The sequence below is a fragment of the Oryctolagus cuniculus genome, chromosome 19 (genome assembly GCF_051225735.1).
Source record: "Oryctolagus cuniculus isolate XC-2025 breed Fujian yellow rabbit chromosome 19, ASM5122573v1, whole genome shotgun sequence".
Taxonomy (NCBI): domain Eukaryota; kingdom Metazoa; phylum Chordata; class Mammalia; order Lagomorpha; family Leporidae; genus Oryctolagus; species Oryctolagus cuniculus.
In genome coordinates, this window is record NC_142885.1 from 20269340 (window position 1) to 20293414 (window position 24075).

Consider the following 24075-nt stretch of genomic DNA (forward strand, 5'->3'; position numbering starts at 1 on the left):
AATCCTCCGCCTGCGGTGCTGGCATCCCATATGGGCACCAGGTTCCAGTCCTGGTTGCTCCTCTTCCAGTCCAGCTCTCTGCAGTGGCCCGGGAGGGCAGTGGAGGATGGTCCAATTCCTTGGGCTCCTGCACCTGCATGGGAGACCAAGCAGAAGCACCTGGCTCCTGGTTTCGGATCAGTGCAGCACCAGCCATAGCAGCCATTTGAGGAGTAAACCAACAGAAGGAAGACCTTTCTCTCGCTCGCTCTCTCTCTCTCTCTCTCTCTCTCTCTCTAACTCTACCTGTCAAATAATAATAAAAAAGTTACTAACTTAAAACAACTATACATATTTATATTGCACCATGTTTTTTCCTAAAGTATCAACCTCTTCAAATATTTGTGATTTCTTATGAGCAAAACATGTAGACTCTATTTTTTAAGAAAAAATAGATGGTCCATTATCATCACCATAGTCACCCTACTCTATCATTCAAAGGAACACCAGAACTTCTTCCTCTTACATATAGCTGTTTCTTAAGATGTATTTATTTATTTGAAAGGCAAAGTTACAGATATAGAGGGAGAGAAAGAGAGAGAGAGGTCTTCCATTTCCTGGTTCACTCCCCAAATGGTAGCAACAGCAGGGGGTTGGAGCTTCCTTTAGGTATCCCAAGTGGTCATCTGCTGCTGCTTTCCCAGGCACATTAGCATGTGGAGCATGCAGGACATGAACCTGCACTCATATGGGATGCTAGTGCTGCAACTGGTGGCTTTACCTGCTACCCTACAGTGCTGGCCCACCTAGTACCTGTTAAACAACTTTTCCCAAACAATTTCTCATTCCTACTCTTCCCTGTTTCTGTTAGCCACCATCATACTCTGAGCATCTATGAGAAGCACTTTGTTAGAGTCCACATATGACTGAGACTATGTCACTCATATCTTTTTGGGTTTGGCATATTTTTCATATGATAAGGAGTCTCACATCCATCCATATTGTTGTAAATGAACGTGTCCTCCATTTCCATCAAATAGCTTTCCTTTGTGTGCATGCACATTTTCTTTTTCCATTCATCATTTTGTAGACACTTAGTTTTTTTTCCATTTCTTGAATATAAAGATGGTATGCCAAATTAATTTTCTTTAGATATATATACCCAGGAGTGGGACTGCTAGATTGTATAATCTTTCTATTGCAGGGGTAGTAAGGGGTATAAAGGAGCAAAAAGAAATTATAAATTATAAAAATCAATTTCTAAGTCATAAAATATGACTATATTGGATGATTATATACAGAGATAATCAATAAAAACAAATACAACTGGTAAAAGAAATTACTATTAATACCAATCATATACATATATATATATATTCATAGTCTTAATCACTAAGTACAAGCAAGAAACAAAGAAAATATTAAAGCACAGTAGTCAGACTAGAAAAAAATTTGCAAGAGAAATGGGAAAAAAAGGATTAAATTATGTGATATCTTTATACATTCTTTAAATTCATAATAAAAAAGAACACAGAGGACTCAACATAAAAATGTGTTCCACATATGAATAAGAATGGCTCTGAGCCAATAAACAGCCATTAAATTGTAACTGACCTGAAGGAGGTTCCTGCAACACCCAATAGGGTCTTTTCCAGAAAGAGGTGGGAGGGAGTCCAGCAGTTTGCAGGACCAGGGAGGAGAAACTCCCTCCCACTACAGGGAGGCTGGAGCCAAAGAGGACGCAGTTTTGGAAATGAACCTGACTCCTCTTATTTTTTCCATCTGGCACGACCTGAACTCGTGTGTCAGCACTGTGAAGGATTCTGATTGGCTGCGTCTTTTAGACGTTGTGCACACACACGGAAATGCAAGCTGTTTAGTCAGATGCGGTGGCGTAAATGCTACGTAATCCCGCAGGATCTTGATGCCACAGTAGTCTTCCAGTTCTGAGGTGGAGGGAGGTTCTAGGAGTGGGCTTTGTTGTTGGGAATCTCTAAAGGCAGTCAGCGTTTGCTGCTCTCTCTCCGCTGTTTTCTGACCATCTTCCATTGAAGAACGCCACCCACCTCGGACACTGGAAATGGTGAGTGTGTGGGGCGGGGCTTGAGGAGAGGGGAAGGCAGACTTCGTGGAAGTTGTCAGAAAAGGCTGACAGGTTGCCGGCTTCACAGAGGTCATCTCTAGTCCGTAGGCCCCATCTCGCTGCTGGAATGACACTTCCCTTGGCCCTCTCTGGTCTGCAGTGTGGGGACTTCAGGTGTCCTGTCCGTTTCTTGCTCACAGCCTAGGGGCCATCTCTGGGCAGCTGCTGGTAGCATTCCCCTGCCTTCCCCATTTATGCAGTGGGGACGGGGTGGTCATTATGGGGAATGTGGGCTGTGTGGAGGGTTCATGCAGTGAGGAGCTGTTGTTTAAGGGGTCCTCAGTTGCTTTTTTTACTCCAGGGGTGACACGAATCCACAAGTTTTCTGAATATGTCGGAAGCAGGTCTTAATTCACGGACCCTGATCTGTCAGCATAGCCCATTCTGGAGGTCTGACCTAATTTTCTGTTGAAAATAACAGTGTCATAGACAGTAAGTTAAAAACAAAGTAGTTTTATTTCACTCAGTGTTTTGGTTCAGGTTTTAGGGGGACAGGAGCACACTGTAATTTGTACTCAGGTGTCATCTTTGCCCTTACACGTTCCCTTGATAGGCTGTTGGCTGTCTTTGACCTTTCAAAATAGAAAGTTTAGCTCATTACATTTAGAGGTGTTTTAAAAACTATTTCTGTTCCATGACAACCTTCCCAACCCCAAAAATATAAGCCTAGATTTCTAAGTTTTAATTTTTATTTTGATATAGGGTGATTTTTCAAGGTTATTGGGATAAAATTGACAAAATTTGTGTATATTCAAGGCCTGCAATCTGATGTTATTTGAGGTGTTTTTAAGTCCATGGGAAATTCACTTTATCATTTAATCTAGTTTTTCACTAAATTTTTGGAATCCCCTTTTACATATGTATTATGAGATGATTAAGACAAACTAACATATCCATATCACCTTGCATAGTCTTTAAAATAATACTTAAGATCTTAATAAGTTGTGAGTGTTGAATAGTGTATTGATATTATTTCTGTCCTGTATATTAGGTCTCAAGGAGTTAATTTATCTCCTAACATCTTCACACTTCCTCCACTCTAAGCCCCTAGAAACCACTATTCTGTTCTGTGATTAAGTTTGATTTTCTTCAATTCCACAAATTCAGGAGATTATGTGGTATTTATCTTTCTGTGTCATACTTCATGCAGCCTGATGTCCACATTAATTTATTTGGATCTATGTTGTGATAAAATGCTAGAATTTCTCTTTTATTGTTGGATGTGATTCGATTGTGTGCATGCGTATCATGTTTTTCTCTATTCATCTATTGACCATGTTATTTCCATTTCTTGTTCTTGTGAATAATGCTCATATGAACATGGATGTGCCAGTGTACCTTTGAGATAGTGATTTTATTTCCTTTGGATACACATCCAGTAGTGGGATTACTTTGTCATATGTTCCGTTTTTAATTTTATTTGGGATACTTCCATAGTGTTTTTCTTTTTTTTCTTTCTTTTTCTTTTTTTTTTTTTTTGACAGAGTGGACAGTGAGAGAGAGAGACAGAGAGAAAGGTCTTCCTTTGCCGTTGGTTCACCTTCCAATGGCCACCACAGTCAGCATGCTGCGGCCAGCGCACCATGCTGATCTGAAGGCAGGAGCCAGGTGCTTATCCTGGTCTCCCATGGGGTGCAGGGCCCAAGCACTTGGGCCATCCTCCACTGCACTCCCAGGCCACAGCAGAGAGCTGGCCTGCAAGAGGGGCAATGGGGACAGAATCCGGAGCCCCAACCGGGACTAGAACCCCATGTGCCGGCGCCGCTAGGCAGAGGATTAGCCTGTTGAGCTGCGGCGCCGGCCCCATAGTGTTTTTCATAGTGAATTTACCAATTTATATTCCCTCAGACAATTTATGTGTTATTTTTTCTAAAGATCTGATTCAGTACTTGATATATTTTTAGTTTTTGATAATAGCCATTCTACATATGTGAGGTGATAATATTGTGGTATTGGTTAGCAGTGTGGCCCCTTTTAAAATACCTGTTGGGTGCTTTCATATCTTGATTGGAAAAACTATCTGATTCTTTGTCCAATTTTATTTATAGTTATGAGTGTATTTCTTCGTATTACTCCCTTAATGATACTATGTTTGCCAACTTTTTCTCCCCTTCTTTGTTTTCTCTGTTTAGATTTCCTTTTAGTACACAGATTTTTTTTTTTTGTCTTTTAGTATTTTGCAGTCTTACTTCCTTTTGTCACCTGTGCATTTGATGTCATATCTGAATCATTGTTGAGGTACGATATATCCAAAGCTGTTTTAGGCATTTGTGATGGGAATATTCTCAGTGGAAGGGAATATTCTCTTTCCCTGTCTGTGTGTATGTGTGTTTGTCTTTTTTTCTTTCAAACTAATTAATTAAGAAGCTTGTAAAAACTTCTTGGAGTGCTTGGTACCAAATCAGAGTTAGATTATAGGATTAAGGTCTTAGTATTACATAGAATAGTGGGGTGACCATAGTTTACAGTAATACATTCATTATTTTATGAGCAAATAGAAGGAAGATATTCCAAGGCTCTGATTATGAGGTGTAATGTCATAGAAGGGAAAATGTATCTTGATTTGATCATTACACATTTTATATGTGATTAAAATTTCACACTGTTACCTGTAGATATGTATAATTATTGTCAACAAAATATGAACCCAGAACAGCATCTTACTGGGTGTATAATATTAAGGGATGTCAAAATATTTAAATTAGTGTCATAACTACTATTAGTATCTTTGGAAATATTTTATTAAGACAAAGATAATCTGAAAATAACTGAATTGGTATTTTCCCAGGAAAAGTGGAGCAATTAGGAGGCAGTATTTTAGCATAAATTTGTAATTAATAATCTTTTGAATTGTTTTGCATAAGCAAAATGAAGTGGTTCTCTAAGTGTGTATGGTATTAATTTGAATTAGGACAATATCAAACAAGAAATAATGAACTAAATAGCAGATTAATTTTGGTGAAAAATTCCTTGAAACATGCATATTATTTCATTCTAAACATTGTCTATGAATTGTAAGGCTCCTCATATTTATGGTTTTAAGTAGTTTTGAACCAAAGTGAGTATATTAATTTCATGTTCCACAAAATAGGTGAAACTCTCCCATATTTGTTGGTATTCAGTTTCTTCTGTGAAGCCCAAACTTAAGAGTTTATCTGCTCAGTCCTAACTGTCCCTTGATTTAGGTGAATGTTCTTTGCTTTTGTACTGTACTGGCAGTATACATAATCATAACCATATTATAATATTAACATGTTTTCATTAATCCCGCAATTCTTTATATTACTTACAGTAAAATTTCATTTACCATCAGCCCCAGACAGGCACTAATCTAAAATCTATCTCCAGAGATTGGCCTTTTATGGACATATCCTATAATTGAAATTGTACAATGTTGCAGTATGTGGGGTTTTGCTTCTAATTTCTTCTCTTGAGTTTTTACTTTTGTAGTCGGTAATTTGTTAATTAATTTTTATTGCCAAATAGTGTACCATTATAAAAGACATATTACACATTGTTATTCTTACATTCAGTATTTGAGTTGATTTCACATTTGGCTTTCATAAATATTGCTGCAGTGAGCAGACGTGAGCAAGTGGATATTTTATCTTTTGGCATACAGGAGAGAAACTGCTGAGTTAAGAAATAATCCTATGTAGAACTTGCTAAGAAACTGCAAATTATTTTTCACAATGGTTGCACTATTTTACTGAAAGTGTATGAGGGTTCCATGTTGTCCATCTGTCTCAGTCAGCATTTATCTATGGCTGAATCAGAATCATCCTACTGAATATTAAGTGATATCTTTAGGTTTTGTTTGCATTTACCCAATGACTAATAGTAATCATATCTTTTTGCATTATTAAATGTCTTATTGAAGTAACTGATTTTAAAAATGATATGTTCCTATATTTTTTATTTTTCCATTACAAAATTCAGTGTTTTTATTCTTAAATTTCTTAGTGGTATTTTCACTTTGATGCTATCTTGAATGTTAATTATATTTTCATAATGTTCATTGCTACTATACAGAAGTGTAATTGATATTTGTATCTTTATCCTATATTCTGCTACATTGTGAATTCTTGTTTTTTTTTTTTTTGTGAATTCCTCAGGATATGTTTCAATTACAATATTAGCTTTATTTCAAATAAAAACACTTTGTTCTTCAAAATTTAAAAAAATTAAAGACTTTTTAAAATTTATTTGAAAGGCAGAGTTACAGAGAGAGCGAGAGAGCGAGCGAGTGAGAGAGAAACTTTGCATGCATTGGTTCAATGCCCAAATGGCCTCAATGGCTGGGGCTATGCCAGGCTAAAGCCAGGAATCAGGAGCTTGGAGCTGCTTAGGTTTTTCAAGTGTATCTGTTTTTATGCTAATACTACAGTTTTTGATTACTTTTGCTTTTCAATTAAGGGAATGTGAAACATCCCACTTTGATCTTATTTTTAATAATAATTTGGATATTTGGTTCTTTGACATGCCATAGAGTTTTCTGTATATTATATTTTATTTTCTACAAAAATAACTATTGGAGTGTTATAAAGAATCATTTCAATCTCTAAATCACTTAGGATCATATTGATTTATTGTATATACTTTATAATCCATGAACACAGTATTTATTTCCATTTATTTGTATGAGCATTGATTCCTTTCAGTAATCCTTTATTGTTCTCAGATTTGAGATATTTTATTCTCTTGGTTACATTTTTTTCTAAGTGCTTTATTCTTTTTGTTTCTATTTAAAATCCAATTATTCTATAAAATTTTTCATAAGGTGAACCAATTTCATGTGTTTCATATATACAGACTTAGGGGCATGATACTTCTCACCCTACCACTCACCTATCCATAGTCCCAACATTTTACCCTCTATCCTTTTTTATGTTCCTTTTAACTTTTACAATAACATACTTTCAGTTTATGTTATAATCACAAGTTTAATCACAAGTTTCCACCAAGTAAAAATTCAACAATTGATAAATAGAAAAAAAACCATAAAAATACTATTCCTCAAGAATATAGACAAGGGCTGTAACAATAATCAAATCTCAAAATGTCTGTTTTATTCATATACATTTTATTTTTGTACTCTGTATATTAGTTACCAGAAATCAGGGAAAACAAAGGTATGTGTCTTTTTTGGGAGTAGCTTATTTCATTGAGTATAATGATTTGTAGTTCCATGCATTTTATTGCCAAAGATAGGATTTCATTTTTTTTTAAGGTCCAGTACTGTTCAACAGTGTATATATAACTTATTTTCTTTATCACATGATCAGTTGATTGACATCTAGTTTGATTCCACATATTAGCTTTTGTAAAGAGAGCTGCAATAAACATGTGGATACAGATAACACTTTCATGTGCTGATTTCGTTTTCCTTGCTTAAATTTCCAGGAGTGGATATCTGTGTCATAAGGTAGATATATTGTCAGATTGCTGAGGAATCTACATATTGTCTCCAATAATGGTTGTGCTACTTTACATTCCCATAAATAGTGTATTATTGTATATTTTCCTCTACATACTCGTCAGCACTTACCTTTTCTTGATTTTTGTATGATATAGTCTCAAACTATGATGAGGCAAATCCTCATTGTTCTTTTTTTTTAAATATTTATTTATTTGAAAGGCAGAATTACAGAGAGGCAGAGGCAGAGGCAGAGAGAGAGAGAGAGAGAGAAAGTCAGTCTTCCATTCACTAGTTCACTTTCCAGAGAGAGAGAGAAAGAAAGAAGTCTTCATCTACTAGTTCACTTTCCAGATGGCCACAATGGCCAGAGCTGCACCAATCTGAAACCATGATCCAGGAGCTTCTTCCAGGTCTCCCACATGGGTGAAGGGGCTCAAGGACTTGGGCTATCTTCTGATGCTTCCCCAGGCCATAACAGACAGCTGGATCAGAAGTGGAGCTCCTGAGACTCGAACTGGTGCCCATATAGGATGCTAGCACTGCAAGTGGCAGCTCTACCTACTATGCCACAGCACTGGCTCCCTATTGTAGTTATTTTTAAAGATTTATTTTAAAGTCAGAATTACATTGAAGGAAGAGCGGAAGCAGAGGGAGAGTCTTCCATCTATTTGTTCACTCCCCAAATAGTTCCAATGGTCAGGACTGGGACAGGTCAAAGGCAGGAGCCAGGGGCTTCATGTGGACCTTCCACATAATATAGAGGTTCAAGGACATAAGAGAGCTTCCATTGCTTTCCCAGGTACATTAGCAGGGAGCTGGATCAGAAGTGCACCAATGGGGACTCAAAGTGGTGACCATAGGGATGCTCACTTTGCAGGCAGTGGTTTTACACACTATGTTACAGTGCTACCCTTTCATTGTGGTTTTTATTTGCATTTCCCTGATGGCTAGTGATCCTGAGCATTTTTTCATCATTGGCCATTTTGTCCTTGGAAAAGTAACTGTTTATGTCCTTTGGCCATTTCTTATCTGGATTTTTTGTTTTGTTGTTGAGTTTCTTGGGTTCTTAATAAATTCTGGATATTGGTCTTTTATTGCATAATTTCAAAAATTTTTTCCCATTCTGTCAGTTGTCTTTCATGTTTTTGAGTGTTTCCTTTGCAGTGCAGAAACTTCCTAGCTTAACATAATCTCATTTTTCTATATTTTTGCTTTTACTGACTGTGCTTCTGAGGCTTTTTTCATGAAGTTTTTGCTTATGCCAATGCATTGAAGAGTTTCACCAATATTTTCCTCTAGTAATGTGGTGGTATCAGGTCCTAGATTTAGGTCTTTGGTCCATTTTGAGTTAATTTTTGTATAAGGTGTAAGGTAGGGTCTTGTTTCACACTTCTATATGTGTAGATCTAATGTTTTCAGCACCATTTGGTGAAGAGACTGTCTTTTCTCCAGGGGCTAATTTTAGCTCATTTGTGAAAGATTAGTTGGTTGTAGATGTGTGGGTTAGTTTCTTGTATTTTGATTCTTTTTCATTTGTCAACATTTCTATTTTTGTTCTAGTACCAGGCTGTTTTGGTTATAACTACCCTGTATATTCTGTATTGAAATCTGGTATTTTGATGCCACCAGTCTTGTTTTAGTTGTTTAGGCTATCCAGGTCTCTGTTGTTTAAATATGAATTTTAGCATCATTCTTCTACATATGAGAAGAATGACATTGTACTGAGCTTGTAAGTTGCAATGGATATAGTGGACATTTGATATTAATTATTCCAATCCATGAGCATGGAAGAGTGTTCCATTTTTGTGGCATCTTCTATTTCTTTCTTTATTGATTTGTAATTTTGATTGTAGAGATCTTTCCTATATTTGATTAAATTTATTCCAGAGTATTTAAGTTTGTTGGAACTACTGTGAATAGTAATGATCTTACAAGTTTTCCTCAGCCATGGCATTGTGTATACAAGGGATATTGATTTTGTGCATTGGTTTTATATTCTGCAACACTGTCAAACTCTGTGATGAGTTCCAGTAGTCTCCTGGTGGAGTCATTTGGTTTAATATATATATATATATATATATATATATAAAATTCTATATATATATATATATAAAATTCTATATATATATATAATTATGCCATCTTGCAAACAGTGACAATTTGACTTCCTCCTTTCCCTTTGATTTCTTTTTTTTTTTTTTTTGCCTTATGCCTCTGGCTAAAACATTCAGAACTATATGAAATAGCAATGGTGAGAGTGAACATCCTTGTCAGATTCTGGATCTTGGTGGAAATGCTTCCAGCTTTTCCCCATTCAGTATGAGGCTTGCTGTGTGTTTGTCATATATTGCCTTGATGGCGGTAAGAAATAAGGGTTTTTATCATGAGATGATGTTGTCTTTCATCAAATGACTTTCTACATCTATTGACATAATCATATGGTTTTATTCTACTTGTTTGTTAATGTGATGTGTCATTTATATTGATATCCATATGTTGAACCTTTTCTGTGTACTGGTGATAAATCCCACTTGTTCCAGGTGAACAATATTTCTGAAGTTTTGTTTGATTCAATTATGTGATATTTTGTTGAATATTTTTGCTCTGTTCATCATGGATAAATGTCGGTGATTATCATTCTTTGTTGTATCTTTTTCTGGCTTTTGGAATTAAGGTGATGCTGTCCTCATATAAGCAATTTGGGAGGATTTTCTCCCTGTTAATTGTTTTGAATACTTTGAGAAGAATTGAGATTAGGGAATTAGTTCCTCTTTAAAAGTGTGTTAGGATTCAGCAGTGAAGCCATCTGGTCTTGGGCTTTTCTTTGTTGGGAAGGTCTTTGTTCTGTCTTGATCGGCATCTTGGTTATTGATCTGTTTTGTTTTCTGTGGCTTGAGGAATAAATTTTAATAGATTGCATGGGTTCTTTGTTATTTATTCAAACTACATCTTGTTTATTATTCTGTTTAGGTTTTCTATGCCTTCAGGAATGAAGTATGCAAACTAGAACTCCTGTTAAAGTAGCTATTCTCAGAAAAAAATAAATGTTTGTGAGGATGTGAAGAAAAAGGAGCCCTTGTACATTGTTAGTGAGAATGAAAGTTAGTACAGCCATTTTTCAGATCAGAGTGCATGTTCCCCACAAAATTAGTAATAGATATTATCTATGACCCATTTATCCCACACCTAGTCATATGTTTCATTGAAGTGAAATAAGCAGCTGAAAGATATACCTGAGCTCCAATTTCCAACATAACTCACAATAGGTAAGGAATTAACCTAGGTGTCTATTGATGCATGAATGGTTGAAGAAAATGCAATAAATAAAATCCATTGATATCCTTTGCCCATTTCTCAATTCTTTTATTTCATTGTTGGTTTCTTGAGCTCCTTATATACTATGGATATTAATCTTTTATCAAATGCATAGTTTGCAAAGATTGTCTTCCATTCTGTCATTTCTGTCTTCACTCTGTGCTTTGTAGTGCAGAAACATCTTAAATTTGATAGAATCCCATTTCTCTTTTTAGCTTTCTTAACTGTGCTTCTGAGGCATTATACAAAGAGTCATTGCCTAAGCCAGTGTCCTGCAATATTTCTATTATGCTTTCCTTTAGTAGTTTGATAGTTTCAGATCTTAAAGTTAGATCCTTTATTCATTTCTAGTCAATATTTTGTATAGAATATAAGTATGAATCTAGTTTCAAATTTCTGCATGCAGAAATCCAATTTTCCCAGTAACTTTTCGAGGAATTTTTAGCAATTTGTCCAATATTAAATGGTTATAGATGTGCAGAGTTATTTCTGGTGTTTCTATTCTGTTCTATTGGGTTGCATGTCTATTTTTATGCCAGTGCCATGCTGTTTTGATTACAATATCCCTGTAATGTGTCTTGGAATCTGATATTGTGATGCTTTTGTCATTGTTATTATTGGTTACATTGTTATTATTGGTTAATACTACTTTTGCCATTCAGTGTCTCTTGTATTTCCATCTAAATTTTAGGATTGTTTATGTCTGTGAAGAATAGACCTAAAGTGTTGATGGGGATTGCAATGAATCTGTGAATTTTGGTGATGGTATATACATTTGGGGGTATTAATTCCTCCAGTAGTTGAAACATGGATTTTTTTTGTTTCTTTTTTTATATCTTCTGTTTCTTTCACTAATGTTTTAGAATCTTCATTGTAGAGATCTTTCACATTCCTTATTAAATTTATCACTATTTTGATAGTTTTTGTGAGTGAGTTTTTTTTTTTTTTTTTGACAGGCAGAGTGGATAGTGAGAGAGAGAGACAGAGAGAAAGGTCTTCCTTTTTGCCATTGGTTCACCCTCCAATGGCCGCCGTGGCTGGCCCATCATGCTAATCTGAAGAAGCCTGGAGCCAGGTGCTTCTCCTGGTCTCCCATGCGGGTGCAGGGCCCAAGCACTTGGGCCATCCTCCACTGCCTTCCCGGGCCACAGCAGAGAGCTGGCCTGGAAGAGGGGCAACCAGGACAGAATCTGGTGCCCTGACTGGGACTAGAACCCGGTGTGCCGGTGCCACAAGGTGGAGGATTAGCCTAGTGAGCCATGGCACTGGCCAGTGAGGTGGTTTTTGTAAGTCCTTTTCAGGTAGTTGTTGGCATGTATGAATGATATTATTTTTTGTGTTGATTTTGCATCCTGAAGCTGCTGAATTCTCTTATAATTCTGATAGTCTCTTATGGGGGATCTTTTTGTTTCCTAATATAATATTCACATGCCATGATACTTGTATTTCTGACTTTCCATTTGCATGACTTTAATTTCTTTTTCTTGCCTTAGCACTCTAAATAAAACTTTCATAACTATTGAACAAAAGTGGTAACAGTGGAAAACCTTGTCTGGTGCCAGATGTCAGTCAAAATACTTTCAGCTTTTTTATTCCATGATGCTGGCTGTGGGCTTGTCATATACTCCCTCTATTGTTTTGAGGTATGTGCCTTCTGTACCCAATTTTTATGCTTTTTTCTATCAGAAAATTACATTTTATCAACTGTTTTCTCTGTATCTATTGAGAAAATCATATGGATGTAATCATTTTACTGATGTTATGCATCACATTTATTTATCTATGTATGCCAGAACAGCCATGAAATTCCATTTGGTCTGAGTGAATGATATTTTAATGTGTTGTTGAATTCAGTTTGCTTGTATTGTGTCAAGTATTTTTGCATTGACATTCATCAGGAATAATCATTTGTAGTTCTTTTTACTGTTGTATCCTTATTTGGTTTTGTCTTAATGTAAATCCAGTCTCATAGACTAAATTTGGAATGGTTTGCTCTCTATAAATGTATGTGAGTATTTTAAGAAGAATTGATGCTAGCTCGTCCTTAAAAGATTGATAGAGGGGCTGGCACTGTGGCATAGCGGGTAAAGCTGCTGCTTGCAGTGCCAGCATCCCATATGGGCACTGGTTTAAGTCCCAGCTACTCCACTTTGGATCCAGCTCTCTGCTATAGCCTGGAAAAGCAATAGAAGATGGTTCAAATTGTTGGACCCCTGCACCCATGTGGGAGAGCTAGAGGAAACTCTTGCCTCCTGGCTGCCAATTGGTGCAGCTCTGGGCATTTTGGCCATCTGGGGAGTGAACCAGCACATGGATGACCTCTCTCTGTCTCTCTGCCTCTACCTTTCAAATAAATAAATAAACCTTTGAAAAAAAATTTGATATAACTCATTAGTGAAGCCATCAATCACTGAGATTATTTTTGTGGGAAGATTTTACTGGTGACTCCATCTCAGCCTTGTTTATTGGTCTACTTAGATTTTCAATGTGTTCATGTGTCAGTTTTGGTGTATATTTTATAAGGAACTGAAGGAGAGGAGCTACTACTGTAAGTAAAGTTGTGGGGAGGTAGAGAGGCTGATTGCTTGCTTTGATCAATTCACATTGTGTTTATGCATAGAAATATTGCACTGTATCCCATAAAGATTTGTGATTGAATAAAAAAAATGCTTTGCTAAAAAAGTTTTTTTATTGAGGTTTTAATGAGAAGCAATGAAAACACCAGGATAAATACACTATGGAGGTTTAGGAATGGCTCTTTATATTAAGTCTCATGTAAGTCTAGAATATAGAGGCTAGGTGTTCCAGATTTTCTGTCACCTGGCTTTGGAGGACTTTAGCAGAGGAATGGGGGACTGAAATTTGAAAGCCCTATATAGAAGGAAGTGGGTGCTTTGGACTCTGAATTGTTGAGTTTGCCAACAAAGCTGCACTCACAGACCAGTCCATTGCCAACTCAATGAATCAGCTAACCATGAGAACAGCTCCTTCCTGGGAAACATGGTCTCAGATATTAATTTATGTCTTAAGTTTGTCTATTTCATGTAAGTTGTCACTTTTGCAGAAAAGTGTTCATCATATTACCTTATATTATCCCTCTCCCTATCTTTAGGGGTGATATTTGTTTTACTTCCTGACACATTTGAATTATGTCAACCATGTCCTTTCTTCATGTACCGTGTCACTGTTCAGTGATCCAATCTGTTGATGTTCTTACGGGCAGATTTCCATATCTTTAGATTTCTATATCATTTTCTGTTTTCTATTTCATTACTTTCAAAAGTGATTCATATAATTTCCTTTCTCCTATTTACATTGTGTTTAATTTGTTTTCTTTTTTTATATTTTAAGGTTGATGGACACATTTTCAATTTTAAAACATTGATTTTTTTAACAGAAGATCAGTTTAGTATACATTAAGTAAAGATTTCAACAGTTTGCACCCCCATAGAAGAAATTATCAATTCCCAACTTGACTCTCACTGGGATTAAACATGACAATAGGTCTGATCTGATTTCATCATCATTTAAAAAACCATCTATTATTTTTCACTTTATGTTTCTGTGTGGGAGCAAACTGTTGAAATCTTTACTTAATGTATGCTAAACTGATCTTCTGTATATAAAGAGAATTGAAAATGAATCCTCATGTGAATGGAAGGGGAGAGGGAATGGGAAAGGGGAGGGTTGCAGGTGGGAGGGACGTTATGGGGGAGAAGCCATTGTAATCCATAAGCCATACTTTGGAAATTTATATTCATTAAATAAAAGTTAAAAAAAAACATTGATTTTTCAAATGATTGAATTGAAAATTTTATCTTTAGTCAAAGATCCCTTCAACAAAGTGACTATTTTATTGTTTTACCCAGAAACCTTTTATTTAAGGAATAAAAACTTCATTTCATAAATCCAACTTTAGGAACATAGTGATTCTTATTACCCTGCAGGCCCTCCCACCCTTTTTTTTACCTTTCTTTTTCCTCCTTCCTCTCCTATTCCCATTCTTATTGTTTTAATAACATTCATTTTCAATTAACTTAATGCACATAAGATTAACTCTATACTAAGTAAGGAGTTCAATAAATAGTATGAAGAAAAAAATCTTCCTCAACAGTTGAGACAAGGGCTCTTCAAAGTGATCACATCTTAAAGTGTAAATTTCACTTCTAAAGATTAACTTTTAGGTGCTCTACTTGTTACCACAAATCAGGCTTATTTCATTAAGTATAATGTTTTCCAATTTCATTCATTGTTGCAAATGACAGGATTTCATTTTTTTACTGCTCTGTAATACTCTGTGGTGTACATGTTGAATGGGTAAAAGTTCAAAGCATTCCCACTAAGATCTGGAACCAGACAAGGATGCTCACTCTCACCATTGCTATTCAGGATGAGGGTCAAGGTTAGTGTTAAGAGTTCATTCTGGAATTAATGTAAAGATTAGGATTAGTGCAAGGATGAAAGCTAGGAAGAGGGTAAGGATTTGTTTTAGAATAAGAGTTATAGGGGCTGGCATTGTGGCTCATTTGGCTAATCCTCTGCCTATGGTGCTGGCAGCCCATATGAGTGCCGGGTTCTAGTCCTTGTTGCTCCTCTTCCAGTCCAGCTCTCTGCTGTGGCCCAGGAAGATAGTGGAGGATGGCCCAAGTGCTTGGGTGCCTGCACCCACGTGGGAGACCAGGAGGAAGCACCTGGCTCCTGGCTTTGGATCAGCATAGCTCCTGCTGTAGCGACCATTTGGGGCTGAACCACTGGAAGGAAGACCTTTCTCTCTATCTCTCTCTCACTGTCTAACTTTGCCTGTCAAATAAAAAAAAAGAATAAGAGTTATGAATATGGTTATGGTTAGGGATAGGGACAGAGCAGGATCAGGTTAAAATTAGGTTTTGGTCTGTGGTTAAGATAGATGTTAGGCCAGCACCACAGCTCACTAGGCTAATCCTCCACGTTGCAGCACTGGCACACTGGGTTCTAGTCCCGGTTGGGACACCGGATTCTGTCCCAGTTGCCCCTCTTCCAGGCCAGCTCTCTGCTGTGGCCAGGGAGTGCAGTGGAGGATGGCCCAAGTTCTTGGGCCCTGCACCCCATGGGAGACCAGGAGAAGTACCTGGCTCCTGCCATCGGATCAGCACGGTGTGCTGGCTGCAGCATGCTGGCCACGGAGGCAATTGGAGGGTGAACCAACGGTAAAAGGAAGACCTTTCTCTCTGTCTCTCTCTCTCTCTCACTGTCCACTCTGCCTGTCAAAAAAAAGATATAGATGTTAAAGTTATTAACATTTGGATTACATTTAGGATGAGTATTAGTGCTAGGTTTTTAGTTTAGTTTTAGCATTATGGGTTGGATTTATTACTGTGGTAGCCTGGGCCAGGTTTGAATGAGATTTTGGTTTCTAGATAGATCTAGGGTAGGTGCTATGGTTTGGGTTAGGGTTAAACCTAACACTAATGCTAGGGTTTGTTTATATTTAGGGTTAGGGTTATAAGTAGGACTAGATTTATGCATAGTACTGGGGTTAGGGTTAGAGTTTGGTTTAGGTTGAATATGAGGGTTATGGCTAGAGCTAGGTTTTGTCGGAGGCTAGGGATATGACTGTCTTTAGTGTTAGGGTTAGTGTTAGTATCACATTAGGTATAAACTTAGATTTGGGCTTAATGCTATGGCTATGGCTAGACCTAGTACTAGGTTTAGAGTCATTGTGAAAGCTAGGTCTAAGGTTAGGTCTAGGCTTTAGGATGAGGATTATTACTGGAAATAGGGTAGACTTTAGAGTTGTGTATAGGGCTAGGACTGAGGTAAAGCTTAGGGATCAAGATAGGGTTAGCATTACTCCTAGGATTAAATTTACAACTATGGTTAGGACTGGTGATAGTTGTAGGCATCAAGCTAGGGTCAGAGGGCTAGGGTTAGTTTTATTAGCATTATGGGTAGAGGGAAGATAAATACTACTATTGGGTTTAGGATTTGGTTTAGTGTTGGCATTATGGCTAAGGTTAGGATTATGCCTACTATAACCCTATGAGTAGGTTTAGGAGTTGGGTTAAAGCCACTGATAAGGTTAGGTTTATGCTTTGCAACAGGTGTAGCATTGAAATTGAATCCATGATTATAATTAGGGCTAAGGCTACAGTTAGGGTTAGGGTTACTGTTCAAGCTATTGTAAATTCAAAACTAGTGATTAGAGTTAGGGTTGGGGCTAGAAATTAGCACTATGCTATGACTTTGGTGAGGTTCCGGGCTAGAGACAATGTTATGATTATGGTTAGAATTACAGTTAGGGTCATTATTTGAAATGCAATTCAGATTATGTTTTGGGTCAGTGCTAAGGCTGTGGATAGGGGGCTGGCACTATGGTGTAGCAGGTAAAGCCATCACCTGCAGTGCTGGCATCCCATATGGGCACTGGTTCTAGTCCTGGCTGCTCCATTTATGATCCAGCTCTCTGCTCTGGCCTGGGAAAGCAGTAGAAGATGGCCCAAGTACTTAGGCCCCTGCACCCATGTAGGAGAGAGACCTGAAAGAAGCTCTTGGCTCCTGGCTTCAGATTGCCAAATCTCTGGCCATTGCAGCCAATTTGGGAGTGAACCAGTGGATGGAAGACCTCTCTCTTTCTCTCTGCATCTCCTTCTCTCTCTGTGTATCTCTGACTTTCAAATAAGTAAATAAGAATCTTTTCTTTTAAAAAAGGCTGTGGTTAGGGTTTGGGTAAAGGTTAAGTATACATTTAGGGTTAGAGCTAGAGACCTGATTACAGCTAGATTGGGGTTGCAATGGAAATACAATTTGAAATACATTTAGTTTTAGAGTTAGGAATAGGTTAACACTGTGGTAAGTAATAGGATTACAATTGCAGTTAGGTTAAGGTAGGGCTAGTGTTAGATTAATGACTAGTGCTAGGGTTAGGTTAGGGAGTAGGATTAGTTTTATGGATAGTGGGTTGGATAGAGTTCTGTTATATATTATAACCTGTTATTGCTAGGATTTGGCCTACAACTAAGATTATATCTATTGCTATGGTGGTGTTAGAGTTAGTATTAGGTTTGGAGATAGGATTGGAGTTAAGGTTAGAGTTAGGTGGCAACACTGTTGTGTAGCAGGTAAAAGTTTTTGCCTGTAGTGCTGACATCTCATATAGGCACTGTTTTGCATCCCAGCTGCTCCACTTTCTGATCCAGCTCTCTGTTGTGGTCTAGGAAAGCAGTAGAAAATGGTCCAGGTCCTTTGGCCCCTGCACTCATGTCGAAGACCCGGAATTGAAGAAGCTCATACCTCCTGGCTTTAGATCAGCCCAGCTCTGACCATTGCAGCCATTCAGGGAGTGAGCCAGCATATGGAACATTTCTCTCTCTCTCTCCCTGCTCCTGCTTCCCTGTAACTCTGTCTTTCAAATAAATAGATAAAGAAAAATTAGAGTGGGGCTGGCACTATGGCTCACTTGGCTAATCCTCCGCCTGCAGCACTGGCATCCCATATGGGCACCAGGTTCTAGTCCCGGTTGCTCCTCTTCCAGTCTAGCTCTCTGCAGTGGCCTGGGAAGGCAGTGGAGGATGGCCCAAGTTCTTGGGCACCTGTACCCACATGGGAGGCCAGGGAGAAGCACCTGGCTCCTGGCTTCGAATCAGCATAGCTCTGGGCGTAGCAGCCATTTGGGGCATGAACCAATGGAAGGAAGACCTTTTTCTCTCTGTCTGTCAAATAAATTTAAAAAAATATTAGAGTAAATATTTGGGTTAAGACTAGGTTTGGGGCTAGGGATAGGCTTTGGCTTAGTGTTGTTGCTAGTGTTAAAGTTAGGGACATGATTTATGTCAAGGCTAGGCTAATGTCTAGGATAGAACTATTCTTAACAATACCAGTGAAACTTGTGTTACAATTATTTATTGTTAGGGTTTCCACTGCTTCAAACACCATAACTGTTGTGCCTTAAGTACTTTCAAAAAGTAGAGTTAGTTTCTCATTTAGATCAGCAATGCCACAATGAATTTTCTGTTGATTGATTGCTTTAGGTACTGAGGCCTTCACAGGCAACACTGTGCTTAGTATGTAGATGTTTAATGTTTCAAATGTCATGTACATGAGCCACATTACAAAACCTATTGTGCCTGATGTCACTTCAAAGAATATTATTACTCAATAAGAACATTGTTGCTATACTGAGATTTCTGTATATGTTCATGGTTGCTTTAGGTATATAGGCTGCATTTAACAATACATATATCAACAATAAGTATATGAATGTTTCTAAAAATGCTGATTTTGTTGAAGATCTCTCTAGGTCTGGAGTTTATATCTAGTTTATTACAGGATTACAATATTAGTTTTCATTTTGTCTTAACACTAGCTGCGCTGAGTAAGCAATGTGATTCCAGTGCTTCAAATAGCATAAACATAAATTGTAACAGATATAGCTATTGTGCCTGAATTTATTTCAAAGAATAGAATTAACTACTCACATAGATTTTGATTGCTCCATTGATTTCTGTCTGTATTTGCTTTAGTTACACAGACCCTCAAATGCAATAAGTTTATACACTTAACCGTAGAGGAGAATTGAATGCTAATGGAAAGGAGTGTTTTCCCTCAATTTTTTGTCAAGGAGTGGAATTTATGCCAGTGTAGTAGAAGGGTTCATTAATTTACCTTGCCAACTCATGAGAAAGCTCACCATTAAATGTCCTTAGTAAGCACTGTGCTGTCCAGTAAAGAAATGTAATGTGCATGTGTTATACCAGAAAGATATGCTAAGTTTAAAGGTACTACAAAGAATGCAGTTAAATATAATACATTATGCCAGGCTTACAATTTTTGTTTTCCTAAAAATATTAAGTGAATTCCCTACTGTAAGTACATAGGCATCAATAATAAAACACTTCCAATGTTTCAAATGCAGAGTAGTTGAATCATACTTGAAAGAGTAGTGGTACCTGAAGTTACCAGAATTTATGTCTCAATTGGAACCCACTAGCAACACTGAGGTTTCTTTGTGGGTTCTTTGATATCTCTCTCTCTCTCTCTCTCTCTCTCTCTCTCTTTCCTTTCTCTCTCTCTATATTCATAAGTAATAATTGTACAAATGTCAGAATGCAGTTCATGTTGAGTGTTGATTCAAAGGAGTGATTTGCCTGAACTACTCTCAAGAAGTGGAGTGTATACCCTGTTTACACCTTGTTTAATATAAGCTTACAAAGTTTGGTTTCAATGCCAATTTAAGGGAATGCTTGCCTTAACCATATGAACACTTCAAATATGAAAACACAGACACATGTGGAATACTTGAAAGATGTGGTGTGGATGAAATTGGCATAATGAATTTGCAGTGCACATCAGGACACACTTACAAAATCATTTTTCTTGAAAAAGATTAACTGAATTCTCTTCTTTCACTACACAATGGTTAATAAATAATACGTTTTCCATTATTCAAACATTGGTTAAATAAATCATACTTGAAAGTTCTATTGTGCCTTAAGTTATAATAACAACAGGATTAGTTTCTCAATTTGAATACAGTAGATATATTCATTATTTTTGAATATTCATTAATTGGCTTATGAATGAATATAAACTTTAATATGTGACAAGAACACAATCAAAGAATTAAGAGGAAATGAGTATTACTGGAAAACAGTGTTTTGCTTGAAGTTATCTAAAGGAATGAAGATTCTCCCCAGTGTAATACAAGCTGACACCATTATAATACACCATTAGTATTTCACGCTGAAGTAAGGGAATGCTTAACACTGCATGCACTTAGCATTGGGCTTTCCATATGAAAATACACTGTATGTAATACATTAAAGACACATTATATGAACTTGGCACTGGAAGGCAGTTGCAACACACACCCAAGAAAGTTGCCTTTCCTGGATAAGATAACTTTAATCTCTGTTATCTGCACAGGCCTTCATATTCAAAATATTTTAATATGTTTTTAATGATTGACACATAAAGTAGATGAATTGTACATAAAAGAGCTATTGTGCCTGCAGTTATAAAAGAAATAGAGTTGATTTCTCAAATAGAGCATCGTTGCTGCATTGTGTTTTCTCTGTTCCTTGTGTGCTTTACTTACAGATACCTTCATAAGCAAATACACCCACTAATATGAGAATGTAAGCAAAATGAATGTTACTGGAAAAGGCTATAATTCCTTGAATTTACCTGAAGAAAAGGGATTTGTACAGATTTTATTATATGCTTGCTTTATACTTCCAGGAAATCATAATTGAATTCCTGACTCAGCTCTAGTTTGCTTAATAACCACTGTATTTTCAAGAAAGAGAATATCATATACTTGAGCACTACCTGAAGGAACTCTTACATTTGAATCTGGGTCAAGGAATGGATTTGAGATACACATTAGTACAGAATTACAATGCTAATCTTTCTAGGAATGTTAACTACATTCCTTTAATACTATATGTTGTAATCAGCAATCCATTTTTAATTCTTCAAACATGGAAGAATTATACTTCAAAGAACAGCGGTGCTAGAAGGTATCAACAGGACAAGACTTCATGTCTAAACCAGAATATTTGAATATTCTGGTTCTCTCTCTCTCTCTCTCTATCTATCTATCTATCTAGTGTGTGTGTGTATATATGTGTGTGTATATATGTATATATACATACATCTATATATTCAGGATATACAAATTTCATGTTTTTCATATATACAGACTTAGAAACATACTACTTGTCACCCTATGATCTTCTTGCCATGCTTTCACCCTTGTTCTTCATCCCTCTCCTATTACCACTCTTAATATTTACAAAGATCTATTTTCAATTTACTTTATTCTCGTAAGATTAACCCTACACTAAGTAAAGAATTCAACAAAGTATGATGCAAAAAGCACTGTTCCTCAACAGTAGAGACAAAGGATACAAATATTCCTTAAATCTCGAAATGTGCATTTCTCTGTAATACATTACATTTCAGATAGTCAGTTACTACAGATCAGGCAAAACATATGATACCTGTCTTTTCGAGACTGGCTTATTTCACTAAGTATGATGGTTTCCAGTTGCATCCATTTTTTTTTGGTAGCAGGATTTCATTGTTTTTATGGCTGATTAGTAGTCCATAGTCTCTCATATTAATATATATGATATGTATGTATATATATGATTTATATATACATATATTTATATGGTATATATGATATATATCATATAAATTTCATAATATTTCATAATTTCTTTATCCATTCATCAACTGATCAATATCTGAGTTGATTCCATATCTTAGCTATTGTGAATTGCGCTACAATGAACATGCAGGTACAGATAATTCTTTCATATCCTGATTTCATTTTGTTTGGATAATTCCCAAGTGTGGAATTGCCAGGTCATGTGGTAGATCTATTTTCAGATTTCTGAGGTATCTCCATACTGTGTTTTACAATGGCTGCAGTAGTTTACATTCCCACCAATAAGGGATTATTGTACCTTCTCCCCACATTCTCTCCAGCATTTATTGTTAATAGATATATGAGAGTCATTCTTACTGTGGTGAGGTGGAACCTCTTGGTGGCTTTGATTTGCATTTCCTTGTTGGATAGTAATCCTGGGCATTTTTTTTTAAATATATCTGTCGGCCATTTGAATTTCATCTCTTGAAAAATGCCTGTTCAAGGCCGGCGCCGTGGCTCAATAGGCTAATCCTCCACCTTGCGGCGCCGGCACACCGGGTTCTAGTCCCGGTCAGGGCGCCGGATTCTGTCCCGGTTGCCCCTCTTCCAGGCCAGCTCTCTGCTATGGCCAGGGAGTGCAGTGGAGGATGGCCCAGGTGCTTGGGCCCTGCACCCCATGGGAGACCAGGAAAAGCACCTGGATCCTGGCTCCTGCCATCGGATCAGCGCGGTGCGCCGGCTGCAGCGGCGGCCATTGGAGGGTGAACCAACGGCAAAGGAAGACCTTTCTCTCTCTGTCTCTCTCTCACTGTCCACTCTGCCTGTCAAAAAAAAAAAAATAAATAAAAAAAAATAAAAAAAAATAAAAAAAAAAAAAGAAAAATGCCTGTTCAAGTCTTTTGCCCATTCTGTTTTTTTTTTTTAATATTTAATTATTTTTGTTTGAAAGTCATAGTTACACAGAGAGAAAAGGAGAGGCTGAGAGAGAGAGGTCCTCCATCCACTGGTTTATTCCCCAATCAGCCACAACAACTGGAGTTGCACCAATCTAAAGCCAGGAGCTTCCTCCAGGTACCTCATGTGGATTCAGGGGCCCAAGGACTTGGACCATTCTCCACTGCCATCCCAGGCCACAGCAGAGAGCTGGACCAAAAGTGGAGTGGCCAGGACCCAAACTGCACCAACATGGGGTGCTGGCACTGCAGGCAGTGGCCCCACCTGTCATGCCACAGTGCTTGCCCCTGCCCATTTCTTTACTATATAGTTTGTTTTGTTGCTGTTGAGTTTCTTGACTTCTTTATAGATTCTGGATAATAATCTTTTATTAGTTTCATAGTTTGCAATTATTTTCTTCCATTCTGTCAGCTGCATATTCACATTACTAAGTGTTTCTTCTGCAGTTCAGAAGCCTCACAACTTAATGTAATCTCATTTGTCAATATTGGTTTTGATTGTCTGTGCTTCTTGGGTCTTTTCCAAGAAGCCTTTGCTTATGCAAATATCTTGCAGCAGTTCCCCAATGTTCTCCCATAATTTGATGGTTTTGGTTCATATATTTAGGTCTTTGATCCATGTTGGGTTCATTCTGATCTAAGGTATAATGTAGTAGTCTTGTTTCATACTTCTGCATGTGGAGATACAGTTTTCCAGGCACCACTTATTGAAGATACTGTCCTTTCTCCAGGGACTGATTTTAATTCCTTTGTCAAAGGTTAGTTGGCTGTAGATCTTTTAATTGAGTTTCTATTCTGTCCTGTTGTTCTACATGTCTATTTCTTGCAAGTACCAGGCTGTCTAGATTATAAGTGTCTTGTAGTATGTCTTGAAATGTGGTATTGTGATACCTCCAGTTTTGTTTTTGTTATTTTGTGTCTAGTGTTTCCATATAAATTTCAGCTTTTTTTGTCTTAGAATAGTGTCATTGGTATTTTAATTAGGATAACATTGAATCTGCAATTTGATTTGGGTAGTATGAACATTTTGAAGATATGATATTAATTCTGCCAATTCATGAACATGGATGATTTTTTTCTATTTGTTTTGACTGCTGTATCTTTCTTTAGTGCTTTATAATTTTAATCATAT

The 24075-nt window shown here is 37.1% G+C and overlaps 1 pseudogene; it reads right to left on the bottom strand.

Moving 5' to 3' along the window:
* Positions 1 to 2637: 2637 nt before the first annotated feature.
* LOC149120389 (constitutive coactivator of PPAR-gamma-like protein 1 pseudogene) overlaps positions 2638 to 24075 on the bottom strand; it is a 76363-nt pseudogene continuing 54925 nt past the window's right edge.